General features: G+C 43.1%; 1 protein-coding gene across 2 annotated transcripts in view; it reads left to right on the forward strand.

Annotated features, from left to right (window-relative positions):
* The first annotated feature begins 7,440 nt into the window (after positions 1-7,440).
* Positions 7,441-21,687, forward strand: part of Xpac (DNA repair protein complementing XP-A cells homolog Xpac) — a 117,039-nt gene continuing 102,792 nt past the window's right edge. Inside the window, exon 1 of one of the 2 annotated variants that reach the window (XM_068389639.1) lies at positions 7,441-7,556. The gene's annotated coding sequence lies outside the window, so the exon portion shown is untranslated. Of the gene's footprint in view, positions 7,557-7,602; positions 7,679-21,687 lie in introns of those variants that run through there. The other variant, XM_068389647.1, reaches the window with a different exon arrangement.

Below are 21,687 nucleotides of genomic sequence, written 5' to 3' on the forward strand. Positions count from 1 at the left end.
ACGGAGGAGTCTAAGAAATGTAAGAAGCTATAGAGGTGCAGATATTGGTAGTGATCACCAGCTCCTCGTTGCCATTCTGAAATTAAAACTCAAAACACTCAACAGGAGTGTAGATGGAATACCTAGGTTTGATACAACTAAGCTTCTAGCAGGTGGACATGGAGAAACATTTGCAATTGAATGTAGGAATCGATTCGCAGTATTAGAGACTTTAAGAGAAGAGCAGACAATTAATGAAGAATGGTGTGATATTAAGAACACATATGTCAGTTGGTAGTGAAGTTTTGGGACATGCAATTACAAGGAGAAAACCATGGATATCAAATTATACATGGGATACTATAAAAAGAAGACAATACATTAATTAATTGCTGAATGTTTTCAAGGAAGTAATGAAAATTACAAGGTAGAACATACTAAGTATTCCAGTATAGATAATGAGGTCAAAAGAAAAACCAGGAATGACTGGACAGAATATCTAGACAGTAAAACAGATGAGACTGACAAAGCTATGAATTCAGGGAGTAGCTATGATGTAAGAATGGTTCATAGAATTATCAATGAAATCTCGACTAGAGCAAAGAATAAGAACCATATACCTATCAAAAAAGAGATGGATCTGTTATAACAACAGAAGATGAAGAATTGCAACGTTAGATAGAACACTTTAGTGAGGCCATGAATAGGAAATACGAAGGGAATAATTTGACTGATATACCTGAAGGTAAGGAAGCCCTTGGTGTGCCATTGAATGAATTCAGTGTGTTTGAGAGAGATGGAAAGCCCCTGGATACGATGGAATAACTTCTGAGATGATATTAGCCGAAAATGAAGTGACTCCCAGAATACTTACAAGATTATTTCATAGAATCTGGCGTGAAGAGGCAAAATCTGATGAATGGGAGCTAGGAGAGTTAGTGAAAATGGAAAAAAAAAGAGATATGACTGATAGCAATAATTACAGAGACATCACATTTACGTTAGTTGTCATGAAAACATATAGTGTGTTCATTCTACTAAAGAGACTAGAGAGAAAGATTGAAGAAAAGATGAGAGATGAACAAGCAGGATTTAGAAAAGGTAGAAGTTGTACTGACCAAATTTTCAAATTTTCATTTTGAGACATATTGTACAGAAATGTGTAGAATATGGAAATCCACCTTGATGGCATTTGTTGACTATGAAAATTTATTAGTGTGTACCGGCTAATTTAATGGAGATTCCCGTTTAATTATGGAGTTTCTCTCAAATATGTAAATTTGATTAAGTCTGTTCATGAGCATAGGAAGTGGAAAGGTTAATGTTAGTGGAGTCCTATCAAATGAATTTCCAGCGAACAGTGGAGTATTCCAAGGGAATGTGTTGTCACCTATGTTGCTTATCCTCCTCGTGGATTTTGTAATGAATATAACAGTTGGGGATGGTGGAGAAATGTTGGACTGGACTGGTAACAGGAAATTAGTTGACTTAGAGTATGCTGATGACGCTGTCCTTATTAGCAGAACACCACAGGACTTGAAAAGCTTGCTTACCAGAATGCCTGAAATATCACGTGAGGCTGGGTTCAAGGTAAATAGAAGAAAGACAGAGATGATGAGAACGGAATATGCAATGGAAGATGAAATATCATTGGAAGGTGAAAGGATTTACAAGGTAGAATCATTTAAATATTTAGGTACCATGATCTCTAACACAGGATCTTTAGAATTTGAGTTTAATGAAAGGTTGAAAAAAGCAAATCAGACAATGGCTAGGTTAAGTAAAATTTTGTAATCAAATCACCTGAAATTACATATAAAAATCAGACTATATATTAGTTTAGTGAGATCAGTGTTATTGTATGGACACGAGTCGTAGTATAACAATGAAACAATATCCACCAGATTTTGTAGATTTGAGAACAAAGCCCTTAGAAGAATATTGGAAGTTGAATGGCAGGATTGGAAATTAAACTATAAGAGAGATTATTCGAGTGCCATATGTAAATGAGATCAAGGTGATGGGTGGACGGAGATGGTTTGGGCATGCTCTTCGGACTCCCCAAGAGAGATTAGTTCATCAAAATTTCAACTGGGCTCCACAAGGCACTAGAAGAGTTGGAAGACCCAGACCTACATGGCTGAAAACTATGAAACGTGAAGTAGGAAACGACGAATGGAGAAGTATTGATTTAAAGCTCAAGATAAAGACGACTGGCGAAATATAACCCAGGCCCTTTGCGTCAATAGGTGTGGGAGTATATATATATATATATATATATATATATATATATATATATATATATATATATATATATATATATATATATATATGTGTGTGTGTGTGTGTGTGTGTGTGTCTGTGTCTGTGTGTGTTTACAAATCTGCATACAGACGTATTTCGAAATTATCCTTTATTTTAAGTGCTAGAATGTGTAATTCTTGAAAAAAATAGTTAGTCACTTATAAAGAATCAAAGTATTACCAGACAACCAGTCTGCATATAGGCTACAGTATGCAGAAAACTATAGTTTACGGAGACAGGTATTTGCGCTGTTGTAAATATATGCTGGAAATGATGGATGAGAACAAATGTAGTATCTTGATATTACTCGATCTTAGTGCTGCTTTTGCCACAGTACTTGTGCACGAACTACTACTTTATTGATGATTTACTGTCCATCGGTATTAAAAGTCAATCCTTTTGAGTATCTGATTACTTGGCTGACATAAACTACTGTGTACAAATTGGAAACTCTCATTCATCATATAAACCATTAAACCCCAGGGAATTGTACTAGGCTCAATCTTATTCTGTGTATATACCATAGGTCATTACAAGTATTAGCCTACAGAGGCATGAAGTGAAGTTTAAACTATTTGTGGATGATACACAATTTACTTCTCCATAAATGACGTTGATGATACTGCTGAAACTTTAAACTATAGGCTCTAACCAGTGTTAAGGAACAGGTGACAGTTAAAAAACTAAAATTAGATTAAAATAAAACTGTCTATATGGTGGTTGGAAAGAAAAGCAGCTTAAGAAATTTGGGTTACATGCAAATAAATGTTAATAACCAGTCGGTCCCGATATCTAGTAAAGTTTGTGACCAAAATGTATCACTTGACTGTAATTTGTCTCTAGGTACTCAAATAGATAATGTAAGAACCGCTGGTTCTCACCGTAGAAATGTTGTTTTTGTAAAGAAGTATTGGAATGAATATTCTGTAAAGAAATTTTGTGCTAAACTCTGTTATTACCAGGATTGACCGCTGCAATTCTGTCTACTACAATTTACCCAAAGTGCAACTTAAGAATTGCAAAACAAGATGTACAGAGGAGCAAGACTGATAAAAGGGGTTGCATCCCAAGCAAGGATTACTCCTATGCTAATTGAATTACATTGGCTATCTAATAGACATAGAATAGAATTTAAGATATGTGCTTTAACCCATCAATCTTTCGAATACCTAAAAGACTACTTGGTTGGTAGAAATTACTGTGTACAAATTGGAAACTCTTATTCATCATATGAACCTTTAAACAGAGGGTACCCCAGAGAAGTGTACTTGGCCCAATCTTGTTCTGCAACTATACTATCGGTATATCGAAAATACTACAAAGGCATGTGTGAAGTTCAAACTATTTGCGGATGACAGACAATTTTACCTCTCCATAAATGATATAGATGACACTACTGAAACTCTAAACCGAATCCTTGATAGTATTTGAGAATGGATGACAATTAAACAACTAAAATTAGATGAGAACAAAGCTGAGTTCATGGTGGTGGGAAAGAGAAACACCGCGAGAAGCTTGGGTGATATTCAAATAAACATAAATAATGACACAGTGCTGATATCTAGTAAAGTTCGTGATCTAGGTGTATTTCTTGACTGCATCTTGTCTCTCAATGTCCAAATAAATAATGTGGTAAAAATTGCTGGTTAGCATCTAAGATATATTGCTTTTATGAAAACAGAAAGTACCTGGATGAATGTTCCGTAAAGAAACTAGTGATAAACTGTGTGATCACCAGAATTGACTACTGTAACTCCATCTACTACAATCTACCAAGAGTAGGCTACAACTTAAGAAATTACAAAACATAATAAACAGAGGAGCAAGACTGATAAAAGGTGTCCCGCCTAGAGAAAAGGTCACCCATATACTAATTGATCTACATTGGCTGCCGATTAAAGCGAGAATTTAATTTAAAATGTGTACAATAAGTTAATAACCCACCAAGTTATCAGAACCGGTCGTCCAAAATATCTAAGATAATTGCTACCCATTGTGCAGCCAACAAATCGGTCTGACACGAGGATATCTACAGATGGTTTCAAACTATTAGCACCTAGATGCATGTCTACTGTAGGCTTTAGAACCTTTAAATATGCGTCCCAGAGACTATATAATAGGCTCCCACATAGACATCCGGATAATTGAGGATATTGGGGCTTTCAAGAGGAAACTGATAACTTTCTTATTCAGCAAGTGTTTTGACAGTGATGATCAAACAGTAAGCGAACAACATGCATTGTGAAATGTTAAATGATCCCGAATGAACATCATAAAACGACCGTGGAGGTTCTGTAGAGCGTACGGTTCTCCTGCTGTACCAGATAAGCAGCCCTTAAAGTAAATTAAAAACTAAAGTGTTATCAGAACCGGACGTCAAAAATATTTTTCAAATAGCCTATGTGCCCCCAAGATACAATATTGCTCCTACTACACATCCAAAAGACAGACTATATTAAAGTTTTCAAGATCAAACTAAAGATTCTGTTTTCTTTTAAGTGCTTCGATAATGTGAATATCACATTAGACGAACAATATGCGGTGTAAAATACTGAATGTCTCGGAATGTATACAATAAAACGAGTTATTATTATTATTATTATTATTATTATTATTATTATTATTATCATTATTATTACTATTATTATTATTATCTAAGCTAGAAAACAAGCGTGTTGCATATACATATGATGCTACACTCATTGCATCAATTCCATCTGAATGTAGATCTGGAGTTGCTGAATACCTTAATTGAGATCTAGCTAAAAAATAGTGCTTGGTGCAAATTATGGGGCATGAAGTTGAATCCTAGCAAAATTGAAAGCATGGTTGTAAATGGATCAAGGGCAGTGGCTCCTCAACATCCAGATCTCAGCATTGATAATTTTTCTTTAATTCGGTATGACTTAAAAAAAATTAGGTGTGATTCTCTACAGCAAATTTTCTTTTGAGAAACACATTAGGCCTGCGTCTTCTTCAATTTCACAAAAATTGGCTTATTGAAAAAATGTTTTAAAATTTTCGGCGATCAGTCTATTTTTGAAGAAGTGTTTTAATTCTATCATTCTACCTTTATTTCAAGTATTGTTCTCCTGTCTAGTCTCTAGCTGCTGATTCTCATCTTAATTTGTTGGACTGGAACTTACGGTCTATTAAATTTCATATGCCCGATCTAGATATTAATCTCTGGCACCGTCGATCAATTAGTTCGTTATGCACGTTGCATAAGATTTTTCATAATCTGATCATCCTTTACATTCAGATCTTCCTGAACAGTTCCATCCCGTTCGTGATACTAGCCATGCAGTTAATTCTATTAGTCAGGCCTTCTCCATCATGAGACTCAATACTACACAGCATTCTAGAAGTTTTGTTCCAGTTGTGACGAAGTTGTGGAATGATCTTCCTAATCGGGTAGTTGAATCGACAGAACTTTAAAAGTTCAAACTTGAAGCAAATGTTTTTATGTTGAACAGGCTAGCAGATGTCTTTTTATAGTTTATAAATGAACTATCTGTTTTGATGTTACTGATTTTAAAATATTTTATTAATTGTTAATTATTTCTCATATCGTTTATTTATTTCCGCACCTCGCCGGGCTATTTTCCCTGCTGTAGCCCTTAGGCTTGTAGCATTGCTTTTCCAACTAGGATTGTAGCTGAACTAATAATAATAATACAAACCTAGATAGAAAATGGAAAAATATCCCAGTGAGGAAAGAAAATAAGGAAACAAATAAACTATTGAACAATCAAAATAAAATATTTTAAGAATTAACAACATTGAATTAGATCTTTCGTATACAAACTAAAAACAATTAGAGTCTCTTCTACTCTTGCCGAGAGGAAAGTAGCCACTGAACAATTACAGTGCAGTAGTTAATCCGTTGAGCAAAGAGGAATTGTTTTGTAATCTAAGTGTTGTAGGGTGCACGAGGACAGGGGAGAATATGGATAGAAGATGTCAGACTATTCGGTGTACAGTATGTGTAGGCAAAGGAAAGATGAGCCGTAACCAAAGGGAGGGATCCAAAGCAGTACTGTCTGGCCAGTCAAAAGACCCAATAACTCTCTAGTGGTAGTAGCTCAACAGGTGGATGGTGCCCTGGCCAACCTACTACCTAGGCTACGAAAGGTCGTATAGAGAACAAGGCTCCCCTGCAGTATAGGACCAGAAAGGCAGCCCGCCATTAAAGTAAAGTAAGTGACGAATTGTGTCGTGTAGTTGTAGATACGATAATGGTTACAGATGATTTCAAATTATTAGAGCCAAGATTTATGTCTACTGTAGGTTCTAGATTGCAAATGTACATGCGGTCCCAAGAGTACAAAGGATACGAGTTCCCACTAGACATTCGGAAGACTAAATATTGAGACTTTCGAGAAGAAACTGAAGACTTCCTTGTTTTCTGAATTTATTCGATAATGTGGATTAGACAAATACCCAAGGCTATATGACAAACAGATCTTGTAAGTCCTATAGGGCATAAGTTCCCCTCTGTGATAGTATCACAGAAACAGGGAAACAGTCCTTTAAGTAAAGTATAATTTCTGTAAACTATTTATCGTAAAGATTATAGCATTTCGTTCATTGTATCTTGCAATGAAAATTTATCTAATGACGCTCTAGAATTAAATTCAATGTATTATACTACAACTCCATAGGGAAATTTATCGTAGCTATGACTTCTCGAGCGTCGCATAAACGTGAAACGGCGACATGTGTTTGTTATATAAGCGTGGTAGCATTGCATTTACCTATGCGTAAGTAGCCAATACCTTTAGCGAATAGCGACTAGAAATAGCCTATACTCGACCTCAGATGTTTATAATGCAGTAGTATCTAAATGATTGGCCAGTCTATAAGCTGTGTACTGTAATATTACTTTATATTCAAGAGTAATTGTTATAGATTTAAAGAAAATCTATCATTCAATAAGGTTTGACACTGAAAATTAGACATTGACGACTGCTGATTTCTGTGCTTCAAAAATTCAGTTGAAGTAGGCTAATCCTTTATTAACATATATGTGCGTCCTTAGATAAGAAATAACTTCTATTTGGATGCATGCAATGTTTATGTTCTTTTTTTCGATGTTTCCAAGCACACAAAATAAGTGTCACCTTAACTACAGTGACGTTCAACTAGCGAAAAGAGCTTACAGCACTGAACTACCTAAATGTACTTAGCGAAGTTAGCTAATCCTGCTGCCTGTACCATTTTGTGCTAGTGTTGTTTGTTTACGTCTGCGACCTGCCAATTTCAACTTTCAAGTTAGTACCAAATTGGAAGTCTTGTTATTTTAAACTAATTCATTATCGATCTCATAGAATTTCGTCTGTGCTTTAATCATTATCGAGGAAGCCCAACATTTGGTGGCCATAGGAAAGATTAGGTCTAGACTCGCCAATATTTAAGTGTAGTACACCTCGACAACCTCAACTTACAGTATATATGAAGCTTAAGTTATTCTACCCTAGGTCAATTGTTGGTAGAATTACTCAAGTATTCAATAATCGTATCTGAAAAATAAGAGGAGTTACTGGTATAATCATATGTGTTTCGAATAATACCTATTTTTGATGATGATAAGGTGGTATAACAAGTTATTGGAGCCTTTGTATGTCAGCGGCCAGTTCCTTCCTTCTGGATTATAAATGGACATCAACTAACCTCAACCTTCCCCCCCCCTAACCTAACCTACAAGCCGTGTCCTTACCTACTTACCTAACAGGGGGCGCCTAACGCCCCCCTGAGACCCCCTTACACTGCCATATAGAGTCCTTTCAATGACGTCACTGGGAATCGCCGGCGGCCATGCTGGAGGGCATACAAAGCGAAAACATGGCAGCTGCTACAGCGAATATGGACAATGAGAGCGACTTTGTCAAACAATTGTCGGGTGATGATAAGCGTTTTTACAAGCAGAAACTCGATCTAATTGATGGCCTAGATCCATACCAGATGCAGAATTCATTCAACTTATGGCACATGCAATTCAGATGCTTTTTAAACTTACAAAGGCAGAACATGAGTGGGCATACATTTCCATTGAATAATCTGCTTCCAGAATTCGTTGTTTTTCCCTTTAATGCTTTTAAGTCCAAAATTAGATAAACACTGGGCCAATGAAGAGAGTGTTTATAATTATAAAGCTAATATTGATCACTTAGCCTAACCTTGTGTATTATAACTTTTGATTGTCAAAATGTATGTAAAAGTTTTGCATTATAATGTCAAATCTTTATCAGTTCATGCCTAAACATTGTGTTTGTGTTTGGTTACAAATGCTATAATTTCTTATATAAATATAAACACATGATGGACAAACTCTATTGTAATGCTCTTGGATGATCGTTTTGCCTCCTTGCAATTAAATGCGCAAGTTTAATTATTTTTTCAATGTTTCATATATAAGCTGAAGACCCCTTCGGGTTAAACCAGCTTTCAGATATTATTATTATTTATAATCAATGTTTATTCATCACATAGGCCTGTATGTCTGCACAATTTAATACACAAATTAAGATAAATATAAATATACACTTAATTATATATAGGCATGAGCACCTTGACGAAATAGAGACCTAGGTAAGTAGCCTTTGTTAATATAGCCAATATGGGTGCTTTTAATTTTTGTTTTGAAAATCTGAGATGCCCCTTTGATGTTTAAAAGTTGAGATGCCCCCTCCCCCACACACACTACACACTGAGCTGACGATGATACTTGTCAAGTCACCTATGCGATCGGATATAGCATGTTTACACAGGAATAATGATACTTTTAGGGCCTAGCCGAGACTGACCTGATATGAAATGATCAGAACAAATACGTGCCTAGGGTAGTGAGGATTCACGTAGATCAGCCCGTGATATTCTGGTCAACCACAAGTCACGTCTGCACTTGGATAATTCCTCTGTATCTTTGTCCTGATTCTGAATAACTGCCGGTATGCGGTAGAAACTCTTGTCATCTCTTTGTCCTCGATTCCCACAGCCAGCAATAGCGCAAAAACTGGGCATTGTGTGAATGTGAATGTGATGAAATGGCTAAATATTCAACAGTTCAACCACAGCTATTCACTGAACGCGTCTTTGTTTGCCCTCCAAGATGGGGGACCGGAAGTTTGATGACGTGTATTGAAAGGACTCTATACTAAGTTAGCAGTAATCATACATGCAGGTGGCCGCTATCATACATACACCCCGGTGGTGATTACGGAAGGTCCTTTCCGTCATTATACAAAGGCTCCTTTTTCATAAATAAAATGAACCCAGGATACAACCTAATATAGAATTCCCCTCCTAACTTAATTTACTGTAAGGTTCCCCATCTAACCTAGCCTAAGATACTTTGCCCTTATGGGGTTAGGGGTTTACCTTTAGTTCTTTGGTCAAAATTCCTTAAGTAACTTATAATCTTTTTGAAGGTCCTTAAGAGGTGTTCCTATTGTATTTCCAGATGTTTTGAAGGATTTCTATGTTAATAAATGTCAGAAATCTGTACAATACCCACTGAGGCAGTTAGGATAATGTAACTAATCATTTTTTTTTTTCTTATATTGTTGCTGTTGCATTATTATTTGACAGCAAGGTACAGTATTTATATTCGTACACGACATTCAGACCTTTGTCCTTCAATTAATGAGATTGATTCAGCATCAGCTGGAGACGGTCATTAGAATTTGTTAACGAGTTGTCAACCGGCTGGTGAAGGGAATGGGCGAGGAGCCCCGCCCCCTTTCCCAAGCCTGAATAACTTTTTCCACAAAGACGTAGCTTCGCTACAACTTCACACCTGGAGACTATCCAGCATCTCCTCAGAGAGGATTTTAGCAACAAGTTGCTAACAGGATGTCTGGATACCTGTGGAAATAATCAGCAGCAGTCTACCAGGCAAAGTGGTAAGTCATCTGTGGTTGGTGTCGTTGAAGGGGTATCTCTCGTATCGTTGCCATTATTCCAGCAATAGCGGAGTTCTTCATGTATTTGCGTAAGGAAATGCACCTTTCAGTCCCTGTGGTGAAATGCTATCGCTCAGACTTAACCCTAGCCCTTAGACTCAACGGAATGGACATTTCCTCATCGCTATAACTTTCCTTGCTCATACGGATGTGAGACCTCCCCCATGGAACGTGGTTTGAGTTTTCAGGTCTCTAAAGAGACCTCCCTATGAACCGTTACAGATCGTCACCTCACTTGGAAGATGGTGTTTCTACCAGCTTTGGCTTCGGCCAAGCAAGTCAGTGAACTTCATGGTCTTTCATACAACATTGCCCATTCAAGGGGATGGTGAGAGGTAACGTTCGGCTTCATCCCTGAGTTTGTAGCCAAGACTCAGTATCCGTGAGCGGTGGATCTCCGAATCGATTCCTCCTGGATTTCGAGTCACTGCTCTATTTAATGATGACCATCATCTCTTACTCTGCCCAATGAGGAGTTTGAGGCTGTACCTCAAAAGAACAGCTGCAGCCCTTCCCTATCTGCCTGTACTTTTTATTAGCACTTTTCGTCAGCACAGGAAGGAACAAGAGGAGGGTCACTAAAAATCCATCTTTGCCTGGATTCGCAAGGTCATAGACCATGCCCTGAATCCAGACCGTCCTCCTTCACATTGCCCCAGAGCTCATGATGTGAGGGACGTAGCTATGTCTCTGGCATTCAAGAGAAACTTCTCAGTGACACAGGTTCTACAGGCTGGGGTGTGAACGTCAGAATACGTTCACAGCCTACTACCTGCAAGACATGACCCACAGGAGGCTTGATATGTACTCTTATCGGCCCTGTGGTGACTCTATAACAGCTAGTATAGTACCTCAAGCCCCTTATTGGACAAGTAGCAGAAGGTTGAGGGCACTGTTACCTGGTTTTAGTCTGCGTAAATGAAAAGGTTTGACTGGCTCTTATTCTTTTCTTCATCCTTCCCTCTCTTGGGGAAAGCAGCATCCTTGGTTCTCTACACAAGCTGACCTCAAACCACTGCAGGTAAACCATGCTTCCTTGTGTACCTAGTATTAAGCTAATACTGTTACATCCCCATACCCTGGCGAGGTAGTATTGGGAAAGTCCTGGTTACAGTAGTTTTTCCTACAAAGACTCGGAATACAATAACTTTTATCTGGACAGTCACACTTCTAAATATCTCGACAAGGTTTAGCGAGGTGCAGGGACTACTTATTTTTTGTACAAACCTATTCTAAATAAGGAGCCCCCAAAAAGCCAGTTGTTTCGTAACTGGAAACAAACCTACGCTATTTATTTAGGGGTATTACTTTCTTTGAAGCTGAAATGACGAGCCATTAAAATTTAGCGAGGGTTAATTACCCATACCACTAGTTAGCAGGGTTAGGGGGGCAGCTTGCTACTGCTCCCACTCACACACCGGTGATTTAGCTCACTTTACTTTTGGCTCAGATGGAGACTGGTTGTAACCGCTCTTCCTCCTCGCCTATTTTGGACTGCCATTAATTTTTGTCTTTTAACTTACTTTTTCTTATACAAACACTATATGAAAGCATTCTTAATGTTTATGTATATATATATATATATATATATATATATATATATATATATATATATACAGTGAACCCTCGTTTATCGCGGTAGATAGGTTCCAGACGCGGCCGTGATAGGTGAAAATCCGCGAAGTAGTGACACCATATTTACCTATTTATTCAACATGTATATTCAGACTTTTAAAACCTTCCTTTGTACGTAGTACTGTTAACAAACTACCCTTTAATGTACAGAACACTTAATGCATGTACTACAGTACCCTAAACTAAAACAGGCACAAATATTAAAGGCAATTTTATATCATGCGTTTCCTAAACACGCTAAAAAGCACGTTAAAAAATGGCAACCAATGTTTTGTTTACATTTATCACTGATCATAATGAAGAAACAAACTGGAGGTAGAGCTTTGCTTATAACCCAGACATATTTCCCATACTATTCCCTTAGAACTACATCACATCTTCCTACTTTAGATATATATATATATATATATATATATATATATATATGTATGTATATATATATGTATGTATATATATATGTATGTATATATATATGTATATATATATGTATATATATATATGTATACACATATACATACCTACATATATACGTACATACATATATACATAAATACATGCATACATATATATATATATATATATATATATATATATATATATATATATATATATATATACAGTATATATATATATGTTACTGTATATATATGGGTTATGGAAAAAATCCGCGAAGTGGTGAATCCGCGATGGTCGAACCGCGAAGTAGCGAGGGTTCACTGTATATATATATATATATATATATATATATATATATATATATATATATATATATATATATATATATATATATATATATACAGTATATAGAAATGTTGTAAGCTTCCTCTTCAGTGTTTGTGCTGTGCGTGTGATAATGTATACGACAGGATCTCAAGACACTTGCGCAAGGCTGGGGAACCTTCCCTTCTGACCTCTCCCCCCTTGTCCATTGGTCTTCCCGTCGGCGGATAACCTGCCGTTGACTCGGCCGCCGCCGCAGGGGAATTATCATTGTTTTGACCCTCCTCGTTCAACTGTTGTCTTCGCCTTTCCCTCCTCCTACGGGAACATATGGATTACTGAGGGAAGGGAGTGTGGCCTCTCATAGACTGACTTCGGTCTTTCTCTTCTCAAAGCGGTTCACCTATCATGGGCCTCCGACAGTGTACTAACGGGGGAGCACCTTTCCGGTTTACGGGTTAGGTTGCGCTTCTGATTGTTTTCTTAATTATTTAAGTGAAATTATAATTGTTTGTAATTCAACTTTTCAGCTTCTTTTTTGTGGGGAACACTTCCCTTCGGAGGATCAGTGGTTCTTCCTATTAGTGAATATTTTTAGCTGATTGAAATAATTGTAATTCTTGTTTTGTTACAGTTACTCTCCACGCCCCTTCTCCTGTCTTTGTCGGTGGTCTCCTTTCCCGCAGACCAGGTGATTCTGCCGAGGGAGTTTTTTGTTACATAATTTATTTTATTTTTCCTCAGTTAGCGATGCAGTTCTTCTTCGTTCGACTAAGAGAACGGACGAAGCAGAGCTATTTTATTCATGCCTTGGGAATCTGCTGTCACTGTCGACCCTCAGAGGACGTCATCATGGGCGTCATCCCTTCTCTTAGAAGTACGCCCGTGGCAGCACCTGATCAGCACTTCATCTTCGAGGAACTAGCTCCGGCTACGCTTTCTCAGGCAGCGCTCTTGTCAGATCATCTTAGAGCGCTCACGCGTCCTGACCAGCGCTCACCAGCAGCTCGTCAGTCACCAACGCTTCGGCGCACCACCCATCTTGCTCGCCCTTACTAAGGGAAGCAATCTCATGCTCTTCACGCCAACATGCGCCTACGCGCCATCAAGATCCTCAGCGATCTCCTACGCGCCATCAAGATCCTCAGCGATCTCCTACGCGCTATGCGCGCCCACATAGGCACACGCCTAATGATCTCCTGCGCACCAGCGCTCTCCTGCACCTATATGCCCTGCTTACATGCACCCTGTGCCCACGCCCCCCACAATCTCCTACGCGCCAGTTACCTGCGCGCCAACGTTCTCCTGTCCAACAGCGCTCTCCCGTGCGACATGTGCACCCAACATCACCTATGCATCCGCGCTCTCCTGTGTAGCCATCTTGCGCGCCAGCGCTCACCAGACCATGTGCATTGACCTGCGCGCAATCTTTCTCCTGCATGCACACAGAGATACGCTCACGCGCGCCCTCTCTCTCCTACAGATGCACGCCAACAATCTCATGCAAGCCCGAGCGCTCATCATGATTCTCCTGTGCACCTGCACGCGCGCAAACATTCTCGTGCGCGCTAATTCTTATACGGATGCGCGCCAACACTCTCCTGCCCGCGTGCGTGCCAACATTCCCCCCTCGCGCGAGCGCCAGCATTCCCCCCTCGCGCGAGCGCCAGCCGGCATTCCCCCCTCGCGCGAGCGCCAGCCGGCATTCCCCCCTCGCGCGAGCGCCAGCCGGCATTGCCCCCTCGCGCGAGCGCCAGCCGGCATTGCCCCCTCGCGCGAGCGCCAGCCGGCATTGCCCCCTCGCGCGAGCGCCAGCCGGCATTGCCCCCTCGCGCGAGCGCCAGCCGGCATTGCCCCCTCGCGCGAGCGCCAGCCGGCATTGCCCCCTCGCGCGAGCGCCAGCCGGCATTGCCCCCTCGCGCGAGCGCCAGCCGGCATTGCCCCCTCGCGCGAGCGCCAGCCGGCATTGCCCCCTCGCGCGAGCGCCAGCCGGCATTGCCCCCTCGCGCGAGCGCCAGCCGGCATTGCCCCCTCGCGCGAGCGCCAGCCGGCATTGCCCCCTCGCGCGAGCGCCAGCCGGCATTGCCCCCTCGCGCGAGCGCCAGCCGGCATTGCCCCCTCGCGCGAGCGCCAGCCGGCATTGCCCCCTCGCGCGAGCGCCAGCCGGCATTGCCCCCTCGCGCGAGCGCCAGCCGGCATTGCCCCCTCGCGCGAGCGCCAGCCGGCATTGCCCCCTCGCGCGAGCGCCAGCCGGCATTGCCCCCTCGCGCGAGCGCCAGCCGGCATTGCCCCCTCGCGCGAGCGCCAGCCGGCATTGCCCCCTCGCGCGAGCGCCAGCCGGCATTGCCCCCTCGCGCGAGCGCCAGCCGGCATTGCCCCCTCGCGCGAGCGCCAGCCGGCATTGCCCCCTCGCGCGAGCGCCAGCCGGCATTGCCCCCTCGCGCGAGCGCCAGCCGGCATTGCCCCCTCGCGCGAGCGCCAGCCGGCATTGCCCCCTCGCGCGAGCGCCAGCCGGCATTGCCCCCTCGCGCGAGCGCCAGCCGGCATTGCCCCCTCGCGCGAGCGCCAGCCGGCATTGCCCCCTCGCGCGAGCGCCAGCCGGCATTGCCCCCTCGCGCGAGCGCCAGCCGGCATTGCCCCCTCGCGCGAGCGCCAGCCGGCATTGCCCCCTCGCGCGAGCGCCAGCCGGCATTGCCCCCTCGCGCGAGCGCCAGCCGGCATTGCCCCCTCGCGCGAGCGCCAGCCGGCATTGCCCCCTCGCGCGAGCGCCAGCCGGCATTGCCCCCTCGCGCGAGCGCCAGCCGGCATTGCCCCCTCGCGCGAGCGCCAGCCGGCATTGCCCCCTCGCGCGAGCGCCAGCCGGCATTGCCCCCTCGCGCGAGCGCCAGCCGGCATTGCCCCCTCGCGCGAGCGCCAGCCGGCATTGCCCCCTCGCGCGAGCGCCAGCCGGCATTGCCCCCTCGCGCGAGCGCCAGCCGGCATTGCCCCCTCGCGCGAGCGCCAGCCGGCATTGCCCCCTCGCGCGAGCATTTTCCCTTGCGTCAATATTCTCCCGCGCGCGAGCATGCGCACCAACAGGAACGTCATCCGGCAAGGTCGCCATCGCCTTGTTCCCCTCCCCGCAAGCGCATACCACCGCGCATTGTAGGAGAAGGGAAACATGCAGAGGGGTTCAGGATCCCTAAGCTACATCCAAAGGCGAACCCACCTACTGTATTCCAGTAACTCCTCCCAGGGAACGTTCGGTCCCTTTCCTTTCAGGGGATATGTCTTACAGTGCGTCTGACAGCCAGCAGCCCTGGTTCAATGCCTTGATCAGAGCCGTAACCCAGGCTTTCAAGCCTGTCCTGTCTGATCTAGGACATGGAACCATGGCTTCCTCTACCCCTTTGAAGAGGAAAAGAGGAGTTACGGACGCGGTCACTTCCCCGAGGGCGAAACTGATTCCACTCAGACCATCGAGGCAAGTTCCTCCTATTCCTCAGACTAACTCTCCATCCCTTTTGGACGAAGATCTCCTGTCACTTAGGGAACCAGGCGAAGAGAGACTTTCCCCCATCGCACCAATGGAGGAAATCTCTCTTCACGCTGAGAGTTCCTTACAGTCTGAGAATAGAAGGGACATGCCACGCTCATTGATGTTGGAGTCTTACCTCCTTCCCTGGAAGGAATCTAAAGACTCCAAAACCATGCCAAAGTCTTTAGAGCCTTCGAGGTTTTTAATTTCCTTGATTGGACTCTGGGAGCCTTGGGCAAGAAGGTGACTCTTCTATTTTAATCCATGTCATGTCCTGCATGGATAAGGCATTACGAGACGGATCGAATGAGTTGGCAGCGATTTTCACTGCAGGCATCCGTAAGAAGAGAGCCCAGATGTGTTCATTCCTGTCGCTGGGGGTTACTCCCTTCCAGAAATCGGAATTACTTTATGCCCCGCTGTCTTCCTCTCTTTTTCCGCAAGATCTTATTAGAGAGATTTCTTCCGCATTGACTCAGAAGGCCACCAAGATCTAGTATCAAAGACAGCAAGAAAGGTCTTACCATCTTCCTTCTCTCGCCGCAAGCCTAAAGATGATTTACCTTTCCCTAAGTTTTCTCAGCCCTTTCGAGAAAGGACTTCCAGCAGGGGTAGCTCTAGACCCGATGGAATGAGAGCAAAGAGGAGAGGATTTAGGACAGGGTGAAGCAGAGTCTGACTGCTTTCGCCTTCAGGCAGTAGGAGCCAGACTACACATTTTCTGGCAGTCGTGGGAGATGAGGGGTGCAGACCTTTGGTCAGTTCATCTTCTAAATGAGGGTTACAAGATCCCTTTTATAGGGAAACCTCCTTTGATTTTAACCCCAGTGGATCTCTCTCCCAGGTACAGAGAGGAGTCAAAGAGGCAAGCATTACAACTACAAGTGTCTCTCTTGTTGGAGAAGGGGGCCATAGAGAGGGTGCAGGACCTGCAGTCACCAGGGTTTTACAACTGCCTGTTCCTGGTTCCCAAGAACTCGGGGGGATGGCATCCAGTTCTGGACGTAAGTGTTCTCAACACATTTGTCCTAAAGACGAAGTTCTCGATGGAGACTTCGAAGTCAGTTCTTGCAGCAGTAAGAAAGGGCGACTGGATGGTCTCATTAGAACTCCAGGACGGTTATTTTCATATCCCTATTCATCCGAGCTTCAAACATTATCTGAGGTACGCATTCAAGGGGGAAGTTTTTCAATTTCGAGCCCTGTGTTTCGGCCACAACACTGCCCTTCAAATTTTTACGAAACTTATGCTCAATGTAGCAAGGAGTCTCCACTCAAGAGGCATCAGAGCTTCTCTGTATCTAGACGATTGGCTTCGCAGAGCTTGCTCTTACGATCACTGCCTGAAGGATCTTCAGACAACATTGAATTTAACAGAAGAATTGGGTCTTCTTGTCAACAAGGACAAATCTCTTCTGACACCATCACAAGAGATACTCAATTTGGGGATGGTGATTCGGAGTCGAGTTTTTCGGGCTTTTCCGTCTCCTTTAAGGACGGAACAAGCCATCTTGAAAGTACAATCGTTTCTAAAAGAGCAGAAGTGTTCTGCGAGGAAGTGGATAAGCCTGTTGGGAACCCTCTCCTCGTTGGAACAGTTTGTCTCTCTAGGAAGACTGAATCTTCGACCTCTCCAATTCCACCTCAAATATCACTGGAACAGGAAGAAGGATTTAGAGACGATGTGTATTCCATTTATGGAGTCCATAAGAAGTTGCCTTCAGTGGTGGAACGATCCAGTCAAGTTTCAAGAAGGTTTCCCATTGGAACAGAAGAACCTAGACCTTGTGTTGTGTTCCGACGCCTCGGACTTGGGGTGGGGAGCAACACTGGGCAAGTTGCAAGTTTCGAGGTTGTGGACAGAGGCTCAAAAGAACTTCTACATAAACCAAAAGGAGTTGCTAGCAGTCCTGTTGGCCCTAAGAAGCTTCGAAGGGTCAGTTCTGAACAAGGTAGTTCAGGTCAATGCCGACAACACCACATTGCCAAGCAAGGGGGAACCCACTCGATTTCCCTTTACGAGACAGTGAGAGATCTCCTCATCTGAGCAAAGGAAAGAAATGTAGTTCTGATTACAAGGTTCATCCAAGGGGAGAAGAATGTAATGGCAGACAGCCTCAGCAGGAGAGGTCAGTTCCTACCCACAGAGTGGACACTCCATCTAGAAGTTTGCAAAAGTCTCTGGCGACTTTGGGGTCGCCCTTGCATAGACCTTTTCGTGACCTCAAAGACCAAGAGGCTAGAGACGTATTGCTCCCCAGTGCCAGATCTCTAAGCAGCTCACACGGACGCGTTCCTGCTAGATTGGTCCAATCTAGACGTGTACGTTTTCCACCTTTCAAGATACTTTACAAGGTGCTACAAAAGTTTGTGTCAAGCGAAGGGACCAGAATGACCCCAGTATCCCCCTTTTGGCCCTCAAGGGAATGGTTCACAGAGGTACTGGAATGGATGGTTGATACTCCAAGAAGCCTTCCATTGAGAGTAGATTTACTCAAACATCCCCACTTGGAAAGGCACCATCAAAGTCTCCAAAATCTTCAGCTAACAGCCTTCAGACTATGGAAAAACTCTCAAGAGCTAAAGGTTTTTCGAAGGAGGCAGCTAGAGCTATTGCAAGAGCAAGAAGGTCTTCGACCATCAGGATCTATCAATCCAAGTGAGAGGTTTTTAGAGAATGGTGCAGAGTCAACTCTGTTTCCTCTTCCAGTACCTCTGTAACTAAGATTGCTGACTTCCTTTTATTCCTGTGAAGGAAGCGCAATTTTCCTTCATCCACTATCAAGGGATACAGGAGTATGTTGTCAACTGTATTCAGGCACAGAGACTTGGATCTTTCAAATAATAAAGACATACTGGAACTTATTAAATCTTTAGATACTTCAAAGCAATGTCACCAGGATTCACCAGCTTGGAATCTGGATATTGTCCTGAAGTTCCTTATGAGTGACAGGTTTGAGCCCTTGCACTCTACATCTCTTAAGGACCTCACGATGAAAACCCTTTTCTTGGTTAGTCTGGCAACAGCCAAGAGAGTTCGTGAAATCCATGCGTTCAGTAAAAACGTGGGTTTTCGAGATAACAAAGCTATCTGCTCATTGCAGTTGGGTTTTCTCGCCAAGAATGAGCTCCCTTCTCAACCTTGGCCTAAGGCTTTTGAGATTCCGAATCTTACGGATGTTGTTGGCAATGAGTTAGAGAGAGTCCTATGCCCAGTAAGAGCCCTGAAGTTCTACCTGGACAGAACGAAGGAGTTGAGAGGCAAGTCGGAAGCCCTGTGGTGCTCGGTCAAGCGGCCCTTCTTGCAGATGTCAAAAAATGCCCTGTCATTCTTCATCAGACTTTTAATTAGAGAAGCTCATACACATTGCAGTGAGACAGACTTTAGACTTTTAAAGGTCAAGACTCACGAAGTTAGAGCTGTAGCAACCTCAGTGGTTTTCAAACAAAATAGATCGTTGCAGAGCATTATGGACACAACCTTTGGGAGGAGCAAATCTGTGTTCGCTTCACACTATTTGAAAAATGTCCAGACTCTTTATGAGGACTGTTACACTCTGGGACCGTTCGTAGCAGCAAGTACAGTAGTGGGGGAAAGATCCACTATTACATTCCCTTAATCCTAATATCTTTTCTTCTCTTGGAACTTTTAATTTGCTTTTATGGTTGTCTTGTGGAGATTGCGACAATCATTGATTGGTCAGGTGGTCAATTTTGTTCCTTGAGAGCGCCCGGAACTGGGTATTAGAGGAGGCTCTGTCACAGAGAGGTATGTACACCGGTTTGACAGCTCCTAGAGATCTTCAGCCCCCTGAGAGGATCGCTGGATCTCATAAGGAAAGCGGACATAATGGCAGAGTATCATTGAAGTCAGCTTCCTTATCAGGTATATATGTAACTACCAGGTAAGTCTTATGTTTAAAAATGTTATTTTCATTATAAAATAAATTTTTGAACATACTTACTTGGCAGTTATATATAATTAAATTCCCACCCTTCTCCCCTCTAGAGACTAGAGGCATGGAAGATATGAGGAATCCTGGAATGGTTCCTAGGTACCTCGCTAGGGCGCACAGGTGGTACACCTGGCTATCCAATCGGCGATTGGCGCGAGTTTTGAATTTTTTGCCTTGACGTCAGGGACGTAAGCTATATATATAACTACCAGGTAAGTATGTTCAAAAATTTATTTTATAATGAAAATAACATCTTAAATAAATGCTTGTTGTAGAGCTTCTTAAAATTAGAGATGACTTGCTGGTCCATGGGCTGGAGGATAGGGGTGGTGTTCGGTGGAAGATACAGCACTCTGATGAACTTGAACTGGTTGATGATATCATCTTCGAGTCCTGGGGGGTAAGCGGGAGCATTATCCAAGCAAAGCAAGCACTTTAAAGGCAAATGCCTCTCCTGAAGGTACTTCTTGACAGCAGGGCCGAAAACTTGGTTTACCCATTCAACAAAGAAATGCATAGTAACCCAAGCCTTAGGATTAGCCTGCCAGAAAACATGCATCATGTCCTTATTGACTCTATGTGCCTTAATGCCCTAGGGTTTTCGGAATGATAAACCAATAACGGCTTTATTTTGCAGTCCCCGCTGGCGTTGGCACATAGGGCAAGAGTCAACCAATCCTTCATAAGCTTATGTCCAGGCATTTTCTTCTCTTCGGCGGTGATGTATGTTTGACTAGGGATCTTTTTCCAAAACAGACTGGTTTCATCACAATTGAAAACTTGCTGCTCTACGTAGCCTTCATCCTCCACGATTTTTTCAGATTTCTTAACAAAATCGTTAGCAACCTTGGTGTCCGAACTTGAAGCCTCTCCGGCCAAACAACTGAATGAATCCCGGTTCGTCTCTGAAATTTCTCGAACCAACCGCGAGACGCCTTGAATTCCTCCGTCGTAGGATCGGTTGAACTCTCCCCCGCATCACCCCCAGAGCTCGCCACTTTCAAGTCACAATAGATAGCGCTGGCCTTCTCACAAATGATAATTTGTTCCGTAACTGGAATACAAACCACGCTATTTATTAGGGGGTTATACTTTCGGCGGAGCTGAAATGACGAGCCATTAAAATTTAGCGAGGGTTAACTACCCACACCGCTAGTTAGTAGGGGTAGGGGGGGTAGCTTGCTACCACTCCCGTTCACACACCTGTGATTTAGTCACTTTACTTTTGGCTCGGATCGAGAGCGGTTGTTTCCTCTCTCCTTCCTCGCCTATTCTGGACTGCCGTTAATTTTGGTCTTAACTTACTTTTTCTTATACTTGTATATATATGAAAACATTCTTAATGTTTATGGATATATATGTGTATAGAAATGTGGTAAGTTTCCTTTTCAGTGTTTGTGCTGTGTGTGTGATACATATACGACGACGACACTTGCGTAGTAGCAAAGCCAGCACAGTTCCACTTCGTGGGGAACGACCTCTCCCTCTCTGGTCCACCGGTCTTCCCTTCGGCATATAACCGTTAACTCGGCCGCTGCAGGGGAATCGTCATCGCCTGGACCCTCTTCATTCAACTATTGTCTTCGCCTTTTCCTTTTTTCCTACGGGAAAC

This window comes from Palaemon carinicauda, chromosome 1 (assembly GCF_036898095.1).
Source record: "Palaemon carinicauda isolate YSFRI2023 chromosome 1, ASM3689809v2, whole genome shotgun sequence".
Taxonomy (NCBI): Eukaryota; Metazoa; Arthropoda; class Malacostraca; order Decapoda; family Palaemonidae; genus Palaemon; species Palaemon carinicauda.